This window comes from Dermochelys coriacea, chromosome 10 (assembly GCF_009764565.3).
Source record: "Dermochelys coriacea isolate rDerCor1 chromosome 10, rDerCor1.pri.v4, whole genome shotgun sequence".
NCBI classification, from domain to species: Eukaryota; Metazoa; Chordata; order Testudines; family Dermochelyidae; genus Dermochelys; species Dermochelys coriacea.
The window spans coordinates 15,394,331-15,419,327 of record NC_050077.1 but is presented as its reverse complement, the minus strand read 5'-3'; the positions used below and the strand labels follow the sequence as shown (position 1 = coordinate 15,419,327).

The window sequence follows — 24,997 nt, the reverse complement described above, 5'->3', positions numbered from 1 at the left end:
CTGGCTGAGGAGGAGACCAGATATCCACTGTGGGCTCCTGTGGAAGAACTGCTGAGATTCCAAGCTGCTGAGGCTGGGGACCTTAACTGCGCTGCAGAGACCCAGTTGACCGAAGGGGACACTGAGCCACTGCTACCCTGAGGAGATGCCTGAGGCATGCGTAAGGGTAGGAGGTGACCAAGGGGACATGTTGGGAGACATAGAGACTTAAACCCTCCTCCGGGGGGTGATGGGTTAAAATAGCGATAAAATTCGATAGATGGCATCTCCAGCAGCATTGTTCTAGTTAGTTCTAGCATTGTTCTCTGCTGGTTCATTGTTGACTGAGGGAAAAGCACTACTTACTGAATCACCAGAACCACTTGCAGCACTGTGAGTTTTCCTTCCACCCAAGTACTGACTGATAACTGACCCTGCTTAGCTTGTGAGATCTGATATGATCACATCCCAAGCAACTTTGAATGACTCAATCCTTATAATTTTAAGGCTGAAGTTAAAAGGGATTTTGGCAATAAGTCTCTACTGCTCTAATGCTTTTTTTATAAGATTTTTTTTTTATAGTGAAACACACATCAAGTAAAAGGAACACTAAAAACCATGTAAAATATATGCCAGGATACAGTTAGGACTCTAACGTGAATGGTCTGTCTTTATTTATCTGCCAATACCTATTGCGTGTGCTATCACCACAACAATGACTAGCCCCGTCTCTGACTGACTAATCTGCACCACTTGTACCTGACATTCTTAGTATTTATTTACTCTACATTTTCATGGTAGAGAATATAAAAAAAATCAAGGCAATTAATATTTAAGGGTTCAGGGCTGGATTGTGGATTTACCATAAGCCATGAGGGGAGGGGAAAGTAGTTGTGCTGTCCTAAGTGCAGACTGGGAACCAAACTGTGACTCAGAATAACAGTTCTGTCCCTGCTTTCCTGCCTTTGCCAGGGGCCAAGTAACCTGCACCAGGCTCTACACTAGCAAAGATTACAGACCTCACACTTGGTAAGGCAACCCCCATCCTTTCATGTATTTATACCTGCTCCTGTATTTTTCACTGCATGCATCTGATGAAGTGGGTTCTAGCCCATGGAAGCTTATGCCCAAATAAATTTTGTTAATCTCTAAGGTGCCACAAGGACTCCTCGTCATTTAGACCTAGGTGTGTCAGTTCAGGTGTACTGCAGCATAGGGATGAAATCAAGACTCCTCACTCCTGCTCCTTTTGTCTACTCCCTGCTTAACTTCCACAGAAGCTGTCTCCCCTGCACCTTCAACCCTCTTACTCCCCTGGGTGGGCATGTAGCATGAATTACAATCACTCTCGGGTAACAATGGTGCAAATTAATAAATCAAGCATTGGGGTTAATAACTGATTGTGTGCATGTGTAGTGTATTGTTTTGGAATCCTAATAAAGCCAAACTCAGCTTGTTGTCATCTCTTTATAATGAGATTCTCACCACTCCCACCACTGCCCAAAGGAAGTATTTCAGTAAAATCTTTTAAATGTTCCCTACTGCCCAAGGTGGGTTTTGCTTTCCAGCTAAGTGTAATTCAGCACTTTGCCAGGAGAATAAACATCTATAAAAAGTGGGCACTGACTTTTTTTAACAAGTCTTCTGGGACTTCATGTATCAAGTTCTGGGAAACCTTGAATTATCTTGAGATTTATTTTTTTTCTCCCCTAGTTAAAAAAATGGTTTTTTTGAGCTATGCCATCCTAGACCACCACAAGGCCATTAATTTTTCCTTTCTATAAGAATCAATACACAAATCCTTTTTCATACCAATGGTTGTGTGTTTATAAATGCATGTTGTATTGTCAGAGCAGATCTCCTGTCAAGTTAAGAGCTTCTATACCTTTATTACCATTGCTAGGATTTCCTAATTGGTTTCTTATTCACAGAAATCTATTCCTTCAGGGTTAAATGGCTCTAGGGTTGGATGATGCAATATGGAATTTTTCATGGTCTCTGAACACTTCTTAATTGGCAGATGTTCACATAATTGGTGTCTTTGTTGGCTTCATTAATAGAGAGGCAAAGGATTATATTGTCATGGAGATGAAAATTATTTTAGGGATGGCTCTCTAAGGGTTAGCTTATACTGCCCATGAAGCACCTGTTTTGAAATTATTTAAGGTTTCAGCCAAGTGCTGGATTCAGTACAACACTGGCTAAAGCCACAAGTGAACTGACTTTGGTTGCAACCAAAATCTACTGTAGCTTGGACGGTATGAAATAGACAAACACCCACTATCACCAGTCATAGGGGCTGCTGAGGAAACCCCAATACTAAAATAGCTGGGCTCTTTTACCTCTTTCCAGTGCTACTAACTTCTCTTTCACAAACTCCAAGAAACAATTTCTGCCCTCAGATAAGTATACAAAACTTTCATTGACTTGAGCAGATGTTGCATGGGCAGATCAGAGGACTGAATTTGGCCCTGAGATGCATTTGTTTATTTTCAAATTTAAAAGGTAGTTAGGGAGGGATTTGAATGAAATATAAACCCTTAGAATCAAAGAAGAATATTGTGGTTTTGTAGTCCAGGTAGATCTTTTCCAAATATTTGACGTTTGCAGAGTCAGTTTGCTTTTTTTATGAGTATTGTTTGTTCATATAAACTTCCATTTATAGGAGCTAGAGTATTTCCAAAGTGTCTTAAATGGTGCTGCAGCTCTTCTATTTTCTATGGTGAGAAACAGCAAACAAAAGACTAATTAGCCTGTATGTTTGGTGCACTTCGGCAGCAATTATCAGTAGGAAATAGTCTAGTAGTTCCAGAAAGTATGTTAAATCACTGTGTGTGTGTGTGTGTGTGTGTGTGTGTATACACTGTAATTGCAATGTATGTGACTTGCTGCACATCTGATAAAAATGTCATAATACAAATTGTGCAGGCAGATTTTAAAGCCTCAACAACTCTCTAAATAAAATATCCTTCGGCTTGACAACCTTGAGAGGTTTTGCTTTTAGCCCGCTCAGCCCATCTCTATTTTATGTACTATGTTCAGATCAGGATCCAGATTTAGTTTAGAGTAGATTTTGAGGTGGAGTCTGGGTGAGGGTTTGAGTTCAAAGATGAAATTGAGACTTGGATGCAACTGTGCTGAAATATCACATCTTGGCCTACAAGCCTGGATATCTGCAAATTTTCCCCCTTTTGTTTAATCTTCTCTCTCTCAAATACTAAAAAAAATTATTTCAGCAATTGGTGTTCTAAATACTATATGTATTTATTAAACCATAATGGCTCAGAACTAGCTAAATAATGTTTTTTCAGAGATTTGAAAAAGAGAGATTTCTAACCTGATTAGCCATCATACTCTTTGCATAAATCCATATTTAGAGTTAGTCCCTCTATGGATTGGCAATAATGAACCAAAATTGTATATAAAAAGATAATCTTGAAGAGCTGCACTAGTGAAATATTAGTACCACCTATTTAGTGTCTGACTTCCTCCCCCCACATCGCTAACTTTGTATTATTCCCCTGGACTTCATGAAAGTTACATTATGTAAGAACTGTGCTTACAAAGGAGATTAGAGGGGCTCCTTAAATCAAGCCCTAAAGAGCCAATAGAATGGGAACATTGCCACCAACTTTAGTGGGTGCAGGATCTGACACTCTGCCATTACTGTGCACCCAGTTCATTCCCAATGTGACTCCATTGATAAATACAGGGGTAAATACACTCAGTTTTCTTTTTCTAACTTTTTATGGAATGCTGAGTTTCTTTGAAACAGGGATTTATCGGCTGCATGACCTCCATCACTCCATAGAAAGGTTAAAGGAGAGTAGATTTTTTGGATCTCAAAACATTGTCTACTTTAATTTGTTTCATATTCTATCAATAATCTAAAGTAAGCCAAACATGTTTTGTGGTGCAAATAAACAATATAAACATAAATATAAACAGTATAAACAATATACTTGTAGATAACTTTTCAAGCAAAAATGGCAGAGTTGTAACCCCCTAATAATAGTTCAGTTTCCATTGTGACATCATTTTATCAGTGGTACTCTTATAACTTATTTGACTACCATAACCCTATACCCCATACACAGTTTCAGACTAGTCATAGAATCATAGAAGTGTAGGATTGGAAGGGACATCAGTAGGTCATCTAGACCATGGCACTCAAGCCAGGATTATGTGATAACTAGATCATTCCTGATACGTGTTTGTCTAACCTGTTCTTAAAAACCTCCAATGATGGAGATTCCACAACCTCCCTAGGCAATTTGTCCCAGTGCTTAACCACCCTGACAGGTAGGAAGTTTTCCCTAATGTGTAACCTAAACCTCCTTTGCTGCAGTTTAAGCCCCTTGCTTCTTGTCCTATCATCAGAGGTTAAGGAGAACAATTTTTCACTCTCCTCTTTGTAACAACCTTTTGTGTACTTGAACACTTATGTGCCCTGGCAGTCATTTCTTTTCCAGACTAAACAACCCAATTTTTTCAATCTTTCCTCATAGATCATGTTTTCTAGACCTTTAATCATTTTTGTTACTCTCCTTTGGACTTTCTCCAGTCTGTCCACATCTCTCCTGTCATAACACTCCTTATTCATTGATCACTATCCTGCCATCCTTGTGCCAGCAGCCTTAGCAAAAACTGGATTCCCTAATTGTTCTGTCCAGCTGGGAAAGCTGTGTTTCCACCTCACCTCCTCCCTGGCCCATACAGTGGGATCACTGGGGCCTAAGGCACTTTCACAAGCAGGTTTGAGAAGTAGTTTGCCACAGGAAGGAAATGGATATGTCTGTGTGTGTGATGAGTGCACAGATATGGGAAACTTTGCAATAAGTGGAGAGAGTTAGAAGAGACTTGTAAAGGGGTGCTGACTGCACTCTGCTGGGTTCAACCTCCTGGCCCCACTCCCCTAGTGAGTCAGGACCACTTCAAGCTGGTGCAACATCTGTGCTCTTTATTCCTGTGCCCGGTCCCCACCACCAAGCTCCAACTATTTACAAGATATTTTACAGATTTGGCCTAGCACAGGCCTCAGTGACAACAGGGTAGCAGGCTCCTTCTGAGCCTACTTTCCCCTCCTGGTCTCTGCCCTCCCCCCCACGACTCATTTTCTCCCAATCTTTTAGTCCCTGTTAACAAGGCTGGCAGATGTGGTCAGTTTCCAGGCCAGTCCTAGCTTGTTGCCCAGCCCCAATCCATTTCCCCTGATTGTGACTGGAGTGGCAGGAGCTGATTATGGCTTCCCTTGCTACACCATGCCACACACCTCCCCGCCTAAGTAACTGCCAGGGGGGCTTGGTTCGGCCCCTTCTCCCCCTACCCAGGAGGTGATTTTGGGGCAGCCTACTGACCTCTGCTGGGAGGTCCCCTGGATCCTCCTCGCAGGGTTTGTTGGTTCCCCACCCACAAAAGCCAAAGTGCGTGGGGGACGGACCGCTCCATGGTTCTACTCCTGCCCAGAGGTCCGCACACCAATCACAATTGGGCAGTTGCCCTCCTGTCTACTCCTCCTTCTTGCCTGGTAGGGTAGCCGGGTGGGCCTGGCCTATACGTCAGCTATCCTGGGCCTCTGTTGCAGGTACTGAGCCCAAGGGGGCCCGGCCCTCACTTCCTGGAGGATCCCCCTGCAGGCATTTCCCAGTGCATTCCCCCCTTAAACCTTAGACCTCCTCTCCAGGGAGCCCATCTACTACCCACACTTGTTGCCAGGCAAATCTGCCCCAACCTTCAGGGGCACCTGTGCTACGGGACAGGGCCTCCAAGCCCCGTGGATACATTCTAGCATCATTTGTCTCCCAGAAATAAACCAGTGCGGTTTTACCAGCCTGCACTGAATGAGGGAGCGGACCAAGGCCATATCAACCAAACTCCTCTGGGGCTTCCTCCCCACTGTACGGGAATGGTGGCCAGCCCTCGCCCCCGTTTCTTCTCTCCTCTGCTCATCCAACTTCAAAATTCGGCAAGCCTGCACTCCATCACTGAGCAGCCCCGGGATTTGTGTCCCTGCTGCCCACAGTGCCAGCAGACCAGTTGACCTGGGTGACTGTGGGCCCCCTTAGCCTCCTCTCACTTTTTCTCTGGGCCTCTCCCGGGGGGGAGGTTCTCAGGGATTCTTCTCCCAGTCCAGGTTGAGGCCTGTCCGCGCCTCCCTTCGGGGAAAGTCTGCCTCAGCATACTCCTCCATCATGTTGAGAGCAGTTCCACAGTCATCGTCTGGTGCCTCCGGATCCAGACTCTTTTATGTTCTCTGAGATGCCCTGCACAAATTGCTCAAGAATCACCCGGTCCAGTATGTCTCCCACCATCTGGATGTCAGGCCGTAGCCACCGTATAGCCCAGTTGGTCAATTTTTGGGCAAAAGCTTGGGACCACAACCCCCTGTCCACTGGGCCGCCCTAAACTTTTGCCTGTACTTCTCAGCCAACTGCCCCATCCGGTCCAGAACAGCTGCCTTCACCATCTCATAATCTCTGGCCTGGTCATTGCTTAAGGCCATATAGGCCACCTGTGCCTCGCTGGCCAGATAAGGAGCCAGTCTTAGGACTCATGTTGCCTTATCCCAGCCGGCACCCATGATTACCTGTTCGAAAGTACATAGGAAGGTGTCGGGGTCATCGTCGGGGCCCGTTTTACAGAGACCAGCCCTGTCACGCGGTTTCCATCACCACTCGGGAGATTCACCACCCAGTGCAGGAGCTGCTGCTGTATAGTGGTCTGCTCCCAGATGAAGTCCTGGAGGGGTTTTTTGTTGTTTAGCCTGCCACATGAGTAAGGCCTGTCTCTGAGACTGGTGGAAAGCCTACAGGGTCTTCTGCCTCTGCAGTGTGCCCTCCATTCTCTCAGGTTGCTACTCCCTGGTGGTGGCTTTCGAGATCCCAGACAAGCCCCACCTCTAACAGGGTGCTCAACACACCCTGCTGGGTTCAACCTCCTGGCCTCACTTTCCCAATGAATCAGGATCACTTCAAGCTAGTGCAACACTCATACTCTTTATTCCTGTGTCTGGTCCCCAGCGCCAAGCTTCAACTATTTACAGAGTATTTACAGGTTTGGCCTAGCACAGGCCTCATGGCAACAGGCTCCTTCTGAGCCTACTCTTCTTTTCCCCCATCCCCCAGGTTCACTTCCACCCAAGCTTTTAGCCCCTGTTAAAGAGGCTGGCAGGTGTGACCAGTTTTGAGGCCAGTCCTAGCTAGTTACCCAGCCCCAACCCATTTCCCCTGATGGGAGCTGGTTAGGGCTTCTCCTGTCACAAGACTATATAAGTTTTGCTTTGCACAGAGTTTCAGAAAACCCAGGGCTGGACCTAACTTTTATAGTAATTTGAAATATAATAATGAATCAAATACAATGTGCACTGAACAAAATGCTGTTTCTAGCAGTAGCATGGTAAAAGGCTTCTTTTTAAGATAAATTAATGTAATAAAACTTTGAAGAGCCTCGAAAATGAAGAGGATAATGGGATTAATTCAAACAAGCTTTTTAACTTTCTGCACATCCTAAGGGCTTGTTTACACTTGAACGTTAATTCAAATTTAAAGTAAGATGTGAATTTAAAGTCCAATAGTTATTCTGGAATAACTCCCATGTGTAGACAAGCCCTCAGTGTTTGGGACATGTTTTCTGTCTAGTCTGTGACAAAGACTCTCGCATCCAAATTTTCTCACCACCTTCCTCCTCTGCCCAGCAGTCCTTCTGCAGCACTTCTTTTGAAGACAATTGTAGCCTGCTGTATATCCTTGATAATTACCTGGGTTGTCACAATCACTTTCCTCTGCCCTCCTTGAGGACAGAGAGCCTCGTCCAAAGCCCACTGAAGACAAATGGAAAGACTCCTTTTCTTGTCAGTGGACTTTGGGGGAGGCCTATAGGTTTGTTCTTTGAAAAGTGCCAGTGAATAACTTCCCCAGATAATTGTCAAAACCCATTTCAACTAGAGCAGATTTTTTTTAAAGTAATCATTGGGGATTTTTTTTAAAACAGAATACAGAGAAAATAGAAAGTGAATTACAAGTTTACATGTTCCAGAAAACAAAGTGGGAGCAGGAATAAATCCTTGTTTCTTCAGCTTTTCCAGAGAAATTATTTTGTTTGGTAACAGTGGATCTCTGCCTTTTCAAACAGAGGAGGAAAAGATGCACATACCCACTAACTGGATTTGTTCCTCTACAATACAAAATTCCTAGGCTACAGGCCCTGGTTATTGTATGAGTTCCAATCAGTGCATTTCTTCATTTTCTTAGATAAATCACAAACATTCAAATTACAGCTAAATCAAAAAACCCAGTGTTTTTGCATATATTGTCTTCATGAGGGATTAAAAGCCACCACTCAGAAATTCAATCCAGTGTAATCAGGATTGCCTCCATGTCATGCTTACAACTTCCTCATTCACCAGGATTAGCTTCTATTTTTGCATCCATTTTTCTATATGTTTTTATTACATAGCAAACAGGGAAGGGAGGGGGAAAATCAGGAAATCCCATTAATTACACAGAAGGCTAATTAACAATAGACAAGGCAAAGAGGACAGATAATGATTGTTTCAAAATATATCAAGTGAACAGCAAATTCACTGCTCCATCTAAAATTGGTATTGCTAAAATACATGTATTAAAATATTTTATCTATATTGCTTAGTGGGCTGATTTTCAGGGGCTCAGATCCATCATCATTCCCTTTCTGAGCTTTAGTATACCGAAGTACCTTCTAGTATCAGGGATCAGTTCAGTAGTAACTAGAAGATATTGTCTGGTCTATATTGTACTAGAGCTCAGACTAGATGATCTAATGGATCCTTCAGGCCTATGAATCTGAACTAATCTGGAGTAATCTATTTAAAGTTAGGTAGATTTTTTAACCTCCCTTTTTCAAACCTTCACTAGAACTGAAACAAAATTATTTTTTTTCAGGTCCAAAAGGGCTGAATTAACTCATATGACCATCCAGCACCCCAAATTCTCAACTCACATACTTCTACCCTTCCTGGGTTGATGGGAGAGGAAATATGAAAACAAACAAGCTAATATCCAAGGAGAGGGCCTTTTGAAATTTCCCAGTCCTTTTTGTAGACCCAAGCTGTGCAGATAGGACAGACTTTGGGTTCCTTTTTTTGACTTACAAACCTTTTGAGATTTACCATCCATAATGCCTGGTAGGCTGAAATTCGGTTATTCAGAATGTGACAACCTGGCACAGTCCTCCTCTGGAGGGACATCAGTCTGTTGTAAGTGGACTCAGGTACTGGATCCCATTTCCATTTGTTTCTAAGCCAGATGGTTCTGAGCAGAGTTTTGTCACTTTTTCTAGCTCTGGGTCTGTAAGGTACATTCCCAGGCCCAGACCTTCTGTCTCAGCTCTCTCTTGGGACACTGAACGCTGAAGTCCTGTCACCCCAGAACCTGTAACTAGTGACTGAGACCTCCTGAGCCCCCCTCATTGCTTACACATGCTCCTCTGAGGCTGTGATTACTTGGCGCTTCTAGGGTAACTCCTCTGGGGACAACAAGACAGGAAAGCAAGGAACACAGGTTTAGCACCAGAATTTCTTAACCACGGTCTCTTTACTCTTACAAAAGATGTACACATCTTTGCAAGATAACAAAAATCCTGGAACGTGCCCTCCCCTAGTCTGATCTCACCCACCTGCAAGTCTGAGGTTTTGTCAGCATTTTAGGCACTAGACAGAGTCCTGCCTGTCTTCTCTCTCTCCAGCCATTCTTCTTGCATGTGGTAATAGACTGACCCCTCCACAGAAAAGCACCCTTTAAAAAATACAGTCTCTGTCCCTTTTTCTATGATCCCAGGCTGAGAAACTCAAGCCCCTCCCAACTCAGGCTGTTTTGTAGAGTGTCCTTTGTTCCATGGGTTTGGAAAAGCTGATGATCCTAGATTGCTCTGTGATGGCTTCTCAGTCATAATCTTTCAACTAGGTGTCAAACACCTTTCCTAGGCTGGACACCCATATGGTTACCTTAAACATCACTGAATTTCAAGTTTATTGAAGAATAAATATACATATGTGGCTTTTGCCTTGTTAATTTGCCTTCATTCTAAATGGAAAATGTAGTGTTATTGTTATATGTGAATGAAAAGCAATGCACAGTGTAAATAATACACGTATATCCTAGCTACACACAGAGCTTTACATTTTTAAAACTGAGGCAGCTTTTTGTCTTTTAGATGCATCACATCATTACATTGCACTATGCACCTGCCAAATACTATAACAGGCTATATCTTTATTCATCATTTGTATAACTGCTCTGTAAATTAAGCACTTAAATTGGATGGATTTCTGAGCAGTTAGCAGGAATTTATTATATTAGCTAAATACAGGTGTTTTGGAATTTCCTGTTCTTGACAAATACCAAACATCTATGTTCCAAATGTCTAAGTCATGTTAATGCATTCATGAGACTGATTAATATGGTCATTTTAATATGCTTACGATACCTGATTTACAACTATGTGCATTTGGGACTTCCCAGGGCTCTCAGATACCACTGTAATAGGTACCTTAGAAATAACTAAGCAAATTTACCATTCACCCTGTGTTATGAAACATATCTATTATTTTGTAAGTTCAAAGCAAGTCGTTTTTATTATCCTGCCATTTCACTGAAATAAATGGATGTTTCTACTGAAAACTGCTGCCAGGGAACACTGAAACTGTGAACTGCTGCATTTAGGCAACACTGAAAAGGCTGATATATTTACTTTTGCACACGACCCACTTCTCCTGTCATAATCACTAACAGCCTTGGTTATTAGCATTTTGGCTCTTTCTATGGAAAAAAGTTTTGAAAGTGATGCAAACCCCTATGCCTCAGGTATATGCCAGCCTCTAACTAATGGGGATTTGGAGGGTAATTTCCCTGCAGGCATGTCATGAAGTCATAGAGTTTAAGGCCAGAAGGGACCATCAGATCATTGAGTCTGACCTTCTATATATCACAGGTCATTAGCACCATCCAGTACCTGTACACTAAATGCAACAACTGAAATTAGGTCAAAGTATTACAATCCACAGGAAACCAGATTATTACGTGCCACAGGCAGAGAATAAGAGGGACCAAGGTGCTCCAATGCTTGAAGCCCCTCCAATGGCAAGGAATTAATTAAGTGTGGTATATCCAGATAATCCTGGCAATTGACCTCTACCCACATGTTGCAGAGGAAGGTGAAAACCCATTAAGGCCACTGTCAATCTGAGCTGCGGAAAAATTCCTTCCTGACCCTACATATGGCGATCAGTTAGACCCTGAACATGTGAGCAAGAACCAGCCAGCCAAGCACCTGAGAAAAAGAACATTTGGTGCCACCTCAGAGCCCTGGCCCTGGGTAAGCTTGAAAACTTATCTCTGTCACCAATAGAAGTTGGTCCAATAAAAGATATTGACTCATCCACCTTCTTGCTCTAATATCCTTGGACCAATGACAGCACTGCATATATACAACTTGTTGGCAGGCAGAGAGAATGTTATTCTTCTCTTAGTGGATTCCTTGATGGATTAATTATTCTGTACTTTGTCATGCTATTGCAGTATTTAATCAGGCTGGCATAGTAACAGGATTTTACTTTATATAATAAAAGTGCTGCTAATATGATTTAATATTCTATTATCATGGTATACATTTGGGGCTAATACTCCACAATGGCCCCAAGAATCAAGCTCAGCCAGTTTTTTTCAGGTTGGAACCCTAGCCTTTAGCCAAAAGGCTTAACCCACAAGGCAGCAGGGATTTTGGCAGCAGACTTATTGAATGGCAGCCTGCAATTGCCATATCACAGTACTATCTTTGGACATCTGTGGCATTTTATAGGGGCAGCAGTGCCATCTGCTGCTCTACCACACCCTATCAGTACTGTTGTCAAATTATCCATGTCTGCTTATTCAACAGGTTTCCCATTTACATCACTGCTAACTTCCATATGTGAAGGCCATTCCATTATCCACAACCTATGGACGCTCTCGGTGGCAGAAGATGCTGCCCCTGGGAAGTTTACCTAATATTCTAGTAGGCAGCAGCAAATATGGGATATGGTACAATGAAAACCTGCTATTAGAATATCAAAAAACTTTATAATTAACTTTCCAAAATTCGCTGTCAATGAACATGAACAACAAATCATGAACAACAAAGCAAGAGCACAGACAAGGCTCTCTTTCTATTTCAAAACCAGTCCCATCTGTCTCCACTTGTCTAATAATGAGGGCCAAATTCTGTCTTTAGTTACATCTGTGACAGCTCACTGACTACAAGGAGGTTGCATGGGTGTGGAGTAAGTGAAAGCAGAATTTGAACCTATGACTGTCCATCACTTCTAATCCTAAAAGTATGTGAAGTAATTTGGTGCTCTGTGCTTCTAATTCACTTTGACATGGTCCCTTTCTGTGGCTTTGGGGGAATCCTTTATCCTGTCTGCCTTCCATAAAATAGGGATAAACTTAACTACTTCACGGTACTGTTGTGAGGATTAATTAGTTAATGCCTGTAAGGAATTTTGAAAATGACAATATAAATATTAGTTACTATAAGACACCAATTTATCATTTTGTGGCCACACATTTTCCCTCCCAAATGCATAATGAAGTTGACAACTGAAATTGCTCCTATATGTTTCTGCAGAATCCTCAGCTGAAAAGATGTGGTTTAGTGGGTTTTTTTTTCCAACTATGGTATTAGAGCTATTTACAGATCTTGCATAGAGCTGCAAGTTCTTAATTCCATAGTTGACTAACAGACAGCAGCTATTTTGTAGATAGAAATAGTAAGTTCTGAAAAGATGTAATTATTCTGTGTCTACTGAATTTAAAATACAAGCAGGCATGCTGCACGTTCCAATAGAGGGGAAGATATAGACTTCAACTTGACCACTCTGGTCATTTCAGTATCTAAATGATTCTTTACTCTAGTTAGTAAAGAACTGACATTAACTAGAAACAAACAAACAAATCATATATTATCATGTTTGCCAAAATTCTGATACAGCACTGCAGTTAAAAGCAATGCAAAATAAAGCAGAGTAGGCTTCAATTAAATACGATCATGACTGATATTTGTTCCTTGGATGGAGGAGAAAGAAGTGATGAGATAGAAAAATCCTACTTAGTTTGATAAAGTAACTAATAGCAATGAGCTACAGTATTTGCGTAATATCATCCTTTTAACATAAATGATTCTACCGCTAAACCACTGTCTACAGTTCCTTCCCTGAACTGTCGCTGCTTTAAAACCTAAATGAAATTCTAGTAAAAGAAAGTTGCTCTCATTTCCTGGCTGCATGATCATATCATGTGACTCAGTATTCTTTAGTGTCTGCAAATGGAAATGAATCTGATAATTGCATATTAAGGACCCAGTCATGCTCCCATTGAAGTCAATGGGTGTTTGCATCATTGGCTTCAATGAGAACAGGATTAAGTCCTTTGTAAAGTGCAAGAAATTCTGCAGAAGCAAAGCTTCAGTGATGAATGGAGAATCTTGGTTGCCAGAGTGTATATTACATGCAGTTGTACAACAAATTCAGATTAGAGGATTTTTTAAATTTTAAATATTATTTTTTTAGAAAGTCTCTCCCTCCCTTACTTAGGCAGGAGCATAGACAACTTTTTTATTTGCAGGAGGGAGGGGCTGGAGTTAAACGAATAAAATAGCTGCTGAAAATGGTGTCAGCACGTAGTTCTGTTCCATAATTAAATGTGTTCACTTTTAATAAAAGTGAGATAAACTAATTTTTGTTCCAAAAACTCAGTGTTTCCTTTATTAATGCAATCCCTAAATTTTTGTGGGGTGTGGCTGAAGCCCCCAGTTTTCTAAACCCATTTTAGGTGTGGGGAAATCTCTTGAGAAATGGCCCATGCTTTGACTATAGAGCGAGATGCTTAGCTATAGTTCTACTGTAAATCCTGCTCTCTGGACATGTATTGCCTCAGGCTGCTGATTCTCTGCTTGCCAACACACTGCAACTCTTTGCCATTTCTCATGGTTCCTTGTAGGGCAAAGGTCTTTGCTTTGTGCAGTGCCAGTCACTGTGTTCTGTCTCTATTTCATCATGAATCAAATCCTGCCCAAACCCTTTCGGAGCCACGAAGACCTGTGCAGTGGGTACAAGGGCTAGGATTTTACACAGGGGTACTCTGCAGAAACTCTCTGTGCTCTAGCATGGAGGGAATTGGGGCCTGTGGATCCACAACTAAGCAGTCCCATTGGCCGTGCTGCCTGGAGAGAAGCAACTGTGGAGTGGAAGCAAATTCCTTCTCTCGACTCCTGGGGAACATGGTAGCAGGCAAACTTGTTACTGGAGCTGTGTGCTCATTTAGGATTTGAAGCAACAATAGCAAATGGAAACAGTCAATTCCTACACTGTAGTGCAGAGGGGAATGCATAAAGATTTCTGCTTCTGCTCTGAGTGCTGTACCAAGACATACCGGGAGGGCTAGAGGTAGCATTTTGTCTAGCTTTGCTTTGATTTTATTATAAATGTCACTTGTTTGTGTCTAGACTGGTACTTGGCAACTAATTGATCTCCAGTAATTGATAGGCTAACAATTATTTCTTTCATAATCTGCTACAATGACAAATCTTTTAATGCTACTGTGATATCTCAGAGGTAGAACTGGAAACTGAAAGAAATAGATTACTATTTATATCAACACAGTGTGCACATATTTGAGTGTCCATGGTCACAGGAAACCGCTATCAATTGGTATAAAAATGAGAAAAAGGGTCAAACATGTTAGTTTCTGTTCATGTGAGAATTTCCCTGAGTGACTCCAAGTAGTTTAGGTTTTATCCATACTATTTTTCTTTATTTAAAAAAAAGACATAAGGAAATGTACTAGTTTACTAATTAACTATTAGATTCTGACTATGCCATTGTGACAGATATTTCAACTTATTGTATTAAGTTTATGAATGGGTAATGTATTATGTATTGCATGCAGCTCCAGGGGTGAGGGTTGCCACAGTTCTGCCAGGAACTAAGAACAGTAGCAAGTGATTAAGGTGCATTTCTTAGGTTGTAAACACCTCCTAAGAGGTACCTGAGGAGGTTTGCATATACTAGTTCAGACAGGGTTTTCCAGAGATCAATGGACAAATAGAGGGCTTTTTATACAAAAAGGCTGAATTTAAATGGATCCAGAAAATGGGCAGGACCTTTTATCCAAGGGGAGCCTCAACCTTTTGCAGAAGGATTGGAAAGACTTTGGGATACTAGGGTCCCAAAAGACAGATGGCTGACCTCTGGTGAGCTGTTAACATGCGTATAGGAACTTTTATTATTTTACATATTTTCTCTGTAATGCTTTTACCTTAAGAATAAATGTGCTTGCTTAGAAAGAGTTGGCAATACACTGTTCATAGCCCTCTGTGAGGAAGCAATACACACATGCACTGGGTGTTAGGCAGATTGGCTTGCTGGGGATATCACAATGTAAGGCAGGGAGTTGTGCAGCCTTAAAACCCCCTGGTCAGAATGGAGATGGCCAAAGGTACTTGCCCGAGACAGGTGACAGCTGGCAACCTCAGACCTGACTAGGTACTACTGGAGTGGACCACAGAGAGGGGCAAAACAGGTACATTTACCCTGAAACTATGACAGCCAAGAAGAGCAGTTACAAGAAATAAGGGCCTGAACATTTATTGCATGGCTTTAGGGCTGCTCACATCATGGCTTTTGGACTTAGTCAAGCACCGCTGCTGCACCCGTCCTCACAAAAAGTTGAGGCGAAGGTGGAGCCTTGCAGCTCTGTTACCTCAGCCTGCTAGTCAGCAGAGTTGGCTGGGGATCAAAGGGGGACATAAATTATATCTTTCCCCAGGCTGCAGTAGATTATTTCCCCTGGAAACAAAGATGTACTCATGGGGAGAATTGTAAATTTGAGACTCAGTCCTTCCCCAATGCCGATATAATTGGGCCAGTTATAGCCTGTTCCTGCAATGAGATCTACATGGGTAAAGTCCTAATCCCATTGACTACAAATGACTTCAGTGAGATCCACATGGGAGTAAGAGTCTGCTAATGCAGATCTGCAGACCAGTCAATGCCCCCCTGCCAAAACTCAGAACAGCAAACTACGAGATTTTGTGCATTTCCTTTGAAGTTGGAAAACTTACCCAAAGCAATCCTATTTTTGAGTGGAAAATGTTGATTTTTCACAACTTTGAAAACTAATCAGTTTGCACAGAAATATAATTTTTGTAATTTTAGGTATAATTTTAATAATTTTGCAAATATTTCATGGGGAAAAATTGTAAGCTCAGTATCAGGATCATTGTATTTTGATACAATGATTTACTAACCAGCAGCTGCAATGGTTGGGTCTTATTCATCACTATATTTCTTGGATTGCTAGTGCCTCCGTTTAATTTAATAGAGGGAAGTCAGTGAATTGAATACCAGGCAGTGAACTCAGGGGAGTTACTTACACCTGCTTATCTGGGTAACACCATTGGGGGTCAGGCCCATTACTTCAAGATTGTACTTATATCGAGTGGTATTTTGTGAGATAATTATGAAAGGGCAAATCCTCACAACTACAGCAGCCCCCAAATGCTGTGGAATCGTGATGGTTCTGCTGGATAGGGAGGATTCTATTATTTTCTCTCTCTGAAATTTAACATGAAATATTATTTCATTCCATACTGAAATGTTTTTTACCTACTAGTGTAACTATATTGATTTCAGTGAAGTTGTTTTTCACTGACACCAGTGTAAGTGGGAGGAGAACCAAATCTATTACAGTGATTATCATCCTAAATGCAATTCATTCTACTGCTTGTAAATTACAAGAAATGTTTAAACATTCAGTCAGTTTTGTTTTCTTCACTTGACATAGGGCTGGATTCAGAAAGCATCATGTTTCTGAAATCTGGAGTGTCACCTCCCTGAACTAGAGTCTCTCAGGACTTCTGCTTTCCTTTGAAGTTTCAAGAGAAAAATAGTTTACCTCACCATCATGTTCTACTAGTATTGAAGTAGAGCTTAAGGTTAGTGGGGAGGAAATGTATATGCCTTTTAATATGTGACTCTTGCTTGTCAAAAAAATGATACATTTTAGCTGCAGCCTTTACTGCAGGTTTGGATTAAATGGATGTGATTCCCTGAATGTATGCTAACATTAAAACAATGGAATCAGGAATTAATGTCTAGGTGGAATTGGATTTCTTCAGCCAAATAAATTTAATACAACTGGTTTAGACAGCACAGTTTTACTCTATTTGGCTCCATTGAGACTAGATCTTTGGGGCAGAGACAGTAAAGTGTTAACACATCACTGGTAATATACAAACAATGAGTCTTAATATACTTAATACTTGATCAAACACATAGTAACACAGGGAGTGCTGTTAAAACCTTAAAAGATATGCTAGTCATGTTGCTGAAAAACAGCATTCACACTGGCGATGCTGCCATTACACCTTAGCTTAGAAGCACATAAATATGGATAAATCCAAATTTGAAAAACTTCAGAACTCTGCAACTGGCTGATTAGCTAAAATGAAATAGTGGAGCTGGGCAAACCAACAACAGAAGTAGAGCTACTGCAAAAAACTATCCTGGGATTATTTGTTTGAATTTTGAAATGAATTTACTTGAGCTGTGTTGGTGCTCCTTATATTTGCTTTCTATAAATATTCTAGCCAACAACTTCACTGATGGGAATGTTCACAGAAAATACTTGAGAGTATTTTGGAAAGCAAATGTTGCATTTGCAAACAATATCCACTCCTTGGAGAGACCTGGTGGTACAAGTTATGGTCCTGCAATCTTACATCAGAAACATACCATGTGACCCATGTGGCTAATCCAACCTAAGCAATCCATGTCAAACTTCAAACACCCAATGCCTGCAACAAAAATCTCACAAAAGAATCTACAGTTCAAGAATTATTTGCAGAAATTATTTGGCAAATCTTGATCTTATGGGGTATGTCTACACTGCACCTGGGAGTGTGCCTCCCAGACTGAGCAAACAGACACAAGCTAGCTCTGCATGAGCTAAAAACTAAAAATAGTAGTGTGGATGTTGTGGCACAGGCTAGCCACTCAAATACATGCCCACCTGAGCCCTTGGGTCCACATTCAGGTGGCTAAGCCCATCCTGTAATGTCCACACTGCTGTTTTTAGCACCCTAGTTAAAGCAAAGTTAGTGTGCGTCTGTCTACCCAGGCTTGGAGTCATGCTCCAAGCTGCAATGTAGACATACTTGTAATGAGAAATTCATGAACAAAAAAGAGCCAAAATGTGTTTAATAAATTCATCATAACTTATTCATGTGGTTGTAGAAAAGAGATTAAATAGCTGCATATGAAGGAAATCTCTCTCAAACTATTAAAGAAACTGGTGTGACCAGCAATCACGGGGCCATTATACTCCATCACCCTAGGGTGGGGCAAGGGCATGGTAGCCCCGTAGTTAAGTTAATATGCTTGTGCTCAGCCTCAGGGCTGCGTGGTCCAATGGCTGGCACCAATAGGGCTCCCCTCGTCTGCAGCCAACGGGCCAGATTCAGTAGGGCTCCCCTTGGCTGCAGGCAAGTGTGGCCCAAGGACCAAAGTCAATAGAACGGGATGTTTGGTGGGCCACCTCCCAAAAAGGTGGGAGGGACATCTGAGTAGGGGGATCTGGGCCCTCCCTGCTCCACCAGGTCTCAGCCCAGGGCCCTGGTAGCAGTAAGGGGGTTTGCCACAAAGTCGGTGGGGAATCTGCCTGCAACACACCGACTGCTGTAGGGACACTGGCTAGTCCCTCCCTGGGCTGCTTCCTACTGAGATTCCTGTAGCTGAAGTTAGGGTGTCTGAGGGGCCCTAAGGGGGCCGCCGGTGCTGACTGCAATCTCCCTCGGGCATCTGCGGGTGCTTGGATGCCTGCCTGGGCCTCAGCATCTCCTGCTCCCTCGGTCCAAGATCCTGGCTGCTCCTCAGCTGGAGCCGGCGAGGTGAATCCTTCCTCCTCGGCAGCCTGCCCACACTGAGCTAGGCTGCTCTCTTTTATGCTGCAGCAGCAGTTGGAGCATGCCCAGCAGAATCGAGGGGGCGAGGCTTCTGCTGCTAAGAGTGCTGCCATAATCCCTTCCACTCCAATGCGGGGCCAGTACACCCCATCACACCAGCTAAGTGTGATCTCTGCATATTTATATTCCAAAAGGTTCTATTATTATTGTTTTTTATTACCATACTGCCTAGGTGCCCTAGTCATGGATCCGATTGTATTAGGAGCTGTACAAACACAGAACAAAAAGACTATTCCTTCCCCAGGAAGCTTACAGTCTAAGTATAAGTCACAAAACAGAGGGATACAGACAGATGGGTGAAGTACAAGGAAACAATCATGCAATATTGGTCAACATGATAGGCAGTGGTCTCAGCATGCTAAAAGTCTATCCATTGTCAAGTTGTTTTTTTTGTAGGCATCATGGCAAAGGAGAAGGTGGGGTTTGAAGGAGAATAATGAGGTGGCTTGAAAATTTTATAGAGAGCTCCTCGTAAGCCTGAGGGCTGGGGGTTAGGAGGGCAGACCTTGCAATGGGAGACAGGAGACAAAGAGTTAAGCGTGGAGGAGGGTGAAGCATGGAGAGAACAAATCAACAACCATATCAATGGAAAACAGGGAAGAGAAGGTTGACAGCAGACAAGGTATCATCAGTACTGATGGACTGGGATGTCAAAGAGAGGCTGAGTGACAGGGTTATGTTGAAAGAGACCAGATTAAGGTTGGAGAAGAAAAAAACCTCAGCAACAGAGGATGAATGACTGATAAGCATTTTGTTTGAAAGAGTTAACTAGGTTGAAAACGCGAAAAACAAATGTCTTCCAAAATGTTTCTAGGCAAAGGATATAATACATTAATATGATAAATATTTGTTTTTAAATCTAAATGTTATGCCCTTTTAAGATAATGCCAGACATCTCATTTAATCCCATTTTATGCTTATCTCCATGTATCGGGAAGCTGACATTCCATAAAACAATTGTAATTTCAGTATTATTAGCATTATAAACTCTAAAGTTCCCTGGAGTCATAAAGGCATTGAAAGCAATTATCATGAAAGATTGCTTTAACAGCTAGGTTTCTGGTCTCAGCGAAGGGCCCAATCTTGAAAACACTTCTTACAAGTATAGTGCTTGCTACTAGAGCTGGTTGGGAAATAATTTTCTAACTAAACATTTTGTCATTGGAAAATGGCTACTCACTGAAAACAACTGTTCAGAGGAAAGGGTCAGTTTTGACTAGTCCCCCGATTTGAAAAGAAAATTGAAAAAAGTTTTGAAATAGTCAAAATATCCCGCTTTGACAAATTTAGACTGAAAAATCTCATTTTTTGGTTCAAAATGACTTTTTCAAAATTTTTGTTAATTTATACTTAAAAGGTCAAAAAGGTCAAAACCAAAATGAAATGTTTTGATTTCACCTGATCAAAAAGGTTTTTCAGATTATAGGTTCATGAAATTTTGACTTTGTCCTGATCAGAGGCCAGGAAATTTTTTTGAAATCTGAAATTCTGATGGGAAGATCATTTTCTTCCCAGCTCTACTCTTACTATGCCTTAAATCAATGAGATTACTCACAGTAGTAAGCATTATTCATAGTAGTGTTTTAGGATTGGTTCCTATATACAGAGATCATTTGGTGCCTCAATAGATTTCTCACAGTCTTTCAGGAATAGCCCTTTCACTGGAAAACTTCTCCAGTCACTGCTTAGCTTGGCTAAAGAAACTTGGGCTGTTTTTTGTGTGTTATACATAAATATACATCAGAGTTCCTATGGTACATCCTTACCATTGCAGCACACGACTGTTTCTGTGGCAAGGTTTCAGATGCCAGGGCTCAGCAGAGACACAGAACTATTCTGCTGACTTGCCCTGGAAGGCAGATCAAGGGAGTTGTGTTAAGTCAAATCTAGGAGAATAAGGGGTTGAGAGTGTCTCAAAGGGAAAGGAGAAACAGGGATGAGGGCTAGAGGCAGCCAAGCTCAGTAGGGGGTTTGGGCTGAGATCTGTTTATTGAAGTTAATATTGAAATCCAAGTTCAGGAAGGAGTATGCTTCGACCTGATGCAGTGCCCATACAGCTTACAGTTTCCATTTCTCTTTGTGGTAGCTTTTTACATATTCAGGGGGAGGGGCGGGGAACAGGGATATTTTATTAAGTAGAGAGAGGTACAAACCAGAATCACTTATGCATCTCTCTGCACCCCTTTCCAATTTGGTGGAATCAAATGAAAACTATCTCCACATCACCCCTGGGTTTGAAAACCTGTGGAAATTTGCCATATCCACCACTTAGTGCTGGGGTGGCACAAGAGGGTGAGAAAGTGAAGGGTGTGGAGTACGAGCATTCATAGATAGGAATACTTGTGGCACCTTAGAGACTAACAAATTTATTAGAGCATAAGCTTTCGTGAGCTACAGCTCACTTCATTGGATGCTGTAGCTCACGAAAGCTTATGCTCAAATAAATTTGTTAGTCTCTAAGGTGCCACAAGTACTCCTTTTCTTTTTGCAAATACAGACTAACACGGCTGCTACTCTGAAACCTGTCATTCATAGATGTTTCCTAGGCATGGTTCAGAGACAGACTGGAGGCTCATGGGGTTGGGGCCTGATGGTGAGGTCCACAGGGCCAGGGTGGATGGGGAGCACCCTCCCGCAGGACTTGCTTGAGGAAAGCCTGAGAGGCGGGTGGTAAAGCTGCCCTCACCACCTGGAGTATACTCTGGAAGATGCGAGGGATGGAGTGCCCCAGGTGCCGGTGGAGAACCAGGGGTCTACCCTGTCCCTTGAGTTGTAGTCCAGGAGGTCTCCGATCCTGGTGGTACCAGCCAGGACCAACCTCCGGCATATTGCATGGGACTGCACCAACCACACAGATCAAGGTTGGGTAGCATGGGCTCCGTAAGTAGATCTTCCCTCTCGGTGGCCGCTGCGGACCTGGTCGCTGAGACCAGCTTCCAGGTCCTGAGGAGATCCTGGTAGAAGACCAGAAGCTTGAAGAGGTCTCATGGGAGACCCCTCAGATGGAGGTAGAAGAACTGCCAGTTGTATCGGAGCTCTTGGAGCTGGCAGAGGAAGGTGTGCGCCAGCACATTCCAGGCTGGCTACCTGCACCATAAAGGAGTCTCTGCAGGGCCTGGAGGCGGAAGACATGGTCTTGACTGAAGAGGCAAAGCAGGTTGGAGCACTTCCAAGGGACTGAAAGACACAGAGTTGGTGATTTAGTCATTGGCATTATGGTCTTTGAATCCCTTTTGACCCAATGTCTCAGCATGGAAGTAGGGAGCGTAATTCTGCTAGCGGGGAAGTTAAAAAAGGAGGTCCTAGTTACTTATAAAGAAAAGGAGTACTTGTGGCACCTTAGAGACTAACAAATTTATTTGAGCATAAGCTTTCGTGAGCTACAGCTCACTTCATCGGATGCATTTGGTGGAAAATACAGTGGGGAGATTTATATACACACACAGAATATGAAACAATGGGTTTTATCATACACACTGTAAGGAGAGTGATCACTTAAGATGAGCCATCACCAGCAGCAGGGTGGGGGAAAGGAGGAAAACCTTTCATGGTGACAAGCAAGGTAGGCCATTTCCAGCAGTTAACAAGAACATCTGAGGAACAGTGGGAGCTGGGGTGGGGGGGAGAAATACCATGGGGAAATAGTTTTACTTTGTGTAATGACTCATCCATTCCCAGTCTCTATTCAAGCCTAAGTTAATTGTATCCAGTTTGCAAATTAATTCCAATTCAGCAGTCTCTCATTGGAGTCTGTTTTTGAAGTTTTTTTGTTGAAGGATAGCCACCCTCAGGTCTGTAATCGAGTGACCGGAGAGATTGAAGTGTTCTCTGACTGGTTTTTGAATGGTTTGAATGGTTAACAAGAACATCTGAATCACTGTTCGTCAGATGTTCTTGTTAACTGCTGGAAATAGCCTACCTTGCTTGTCACCATGAAAGGTTTTCCTCCTTTCCCCCCCCCGCTGCTGGTGATGGCTTATCTTAAGTGATCACTCTCCTTACAGTGTGTATGATAAAACCCCTTGTTTCATGTTCTCTGTGTGTGTATATAAATCTCTCCACTGTATTTTCTACCAAATGCATCCGATGAAGTGAGCTGTAGCTCACAAAAGCTTATGCTCAAATAAATTTGTTAGTCTCTAAGGTGCCACAAGTACTCCTTTTCTTTTTGTGAATACAGACTAAAACGGCTGCTACTCTGAAACTAGTTACCTATAGTCATTAATGATTCCATGGCACTTTTCATAAGAGTGTAAGTTTTTAACTCCTGTGTCCTGACCAAATTCCAACATGGGGAATTATATTCTGCCTACCTAACACCCCCTTTCTCTGTCATTGTGATTAGATGCTTTGGATGAAATCCTGGCCCCAGTGACATCAATGGAAGTTTTGCCATTCTCTTCAATAGGGCCAGGATTTCATGTATTATTTTTCTTCCCTTTCTTTCCTAAATTTTTATACAGCATGTTAAACAACATTCTACCCTAAAAACAGCTGCATTTCAGTGGTAAATGGAATGAACTATATGGATTCTATCTTTAACTCGGAAGAGTAAGAGGAAGCTAAATTAATGTTTGCAAAGCACTTGAGAGTCTCTGGTGAGAAGTGCAAAGTGTGATTACTAATTTATTATTTAAGAAAACAATCCCGGCCAAAGAAAAAAGCCAGTGGGTATCACTGAAAAGAGGTAAAATTAGGTCAGCTTTCTGACTTCTTGGAAATGCTTCTGGAGAGAAAATATATTTTGAAAACTAAAGTTCTGTCCTTATATTGTTTCCAGCTTTTGAAATTTCAGATCTTTTCAACCAACACCACCGGAGAGAGAGATTTGAAGTCTGGTCAAGATTGTCTTCTGTTCTATGCTTATGTAATTAGGGTTAGCTTCATTAAAGTCAATGGTGTTACATAGTATAAAATTCCACGTCAGAGAAGAATTTTTGTGATTGAAAAGATGGAAGGTGCTACCTCCAAATTATTGGTTAGATGAGCAATTCACACTGACATCTGTATTAATAGTGCTCAATGGATTAATTAGAGTCTGTCACTGTAGTACGTTCAGTACTTTCTTGCACATACTAAAATTGTTCTGGGCTCCATCAGCGTGCATCCCATGGAACACAATATTCCTAATTCATTTTCCCATGTGTGATTTAAAAGAACACTTTAATTTTATAGCTCCTATTGGCAAAATGCTTCCAGACACTCCTGACTGGCTCAAGACTAATTAGAGACTTTTTCCCTTGCCTAATTGAGCGTGGAGCCATTCTTGTTTTTGGATGCATATTTAAGTCCACTGAATGTCTGGCAACAAATGTATGAGACGTATTGAATTATCATTGGGAGATATGAATATCTTTTGAACAAGAAGTAGCAAGGGAAAATAAATATTGCACTCATGTCCTGCTCAGGTGTGTCTACTCCTGAAAAAAATTGAGCTTAAGATTTGCACCTTAAAATAGTTTCAGATATTACAGATGGGAAGTGCACAAAAATTGTAACTGTATGGTTATCTTAAAAAACAATGACAAGAAAATGAAAGGAAATTGAGTGGCGGATGGGGAGGAAGGGGACCTTGTAAAGTTGGCCTGGATTTGCCTGGTAAATGATAAATGGTTATGTCCACCAGCTCGCTGTAACCATGGAGAAAAGTGTAGGCCCTTACTATCACAACTTATCCCACAGTCATATTAAGTTTTATAAATCAAGGTGGTTGTTTGTGAGCATGAATGTTGAAAGAAAGAAGGCATCATAGTAGATGTCCCCTTAGAGGGTGGCCACATAATGCAGTGTATATGAACTCCTTTTATTGTTTACACAGGATTTAATTTCACTATCCCCAAACCACCATGACATTACCCATGTTCTACTTTCAAGTGTGTGTGAAATGTCACATGGAAATGTCCTGTTAAAAAACACAGTTCTGCATTGGCCAAGAGGTGACTTAATGGGTCCATTCCATTTCTAGGATACCCTAAATGAGAGAGAC

At 42.0% G+C, this 24,997-nt stretch overlaps 1 long non-coding RNA gene across 2 annotated transcripts; it reads left to right on the top strand.

Annotated features, from left to right (window-relative positions):
• Positions 1-24,559, top strand: LOC119862844. Of its 2 annotated transcripts, none has more exons than XR_005295399.2 (4): positions 1-160; positions 952-1,008; positions 16,833-16,983; positions 23,792-24,559. It is a non-coding gene; the product is annotated as an uncharacterized LOC119862844 (long non-coding RNA). The 2 variants fall into 2 exon arrangements; XR_005295398.2 differs by having other exon boundaries at positions 1-166.
• Positions 24,560-24,997: the final 438 nt, after the last annotated feature.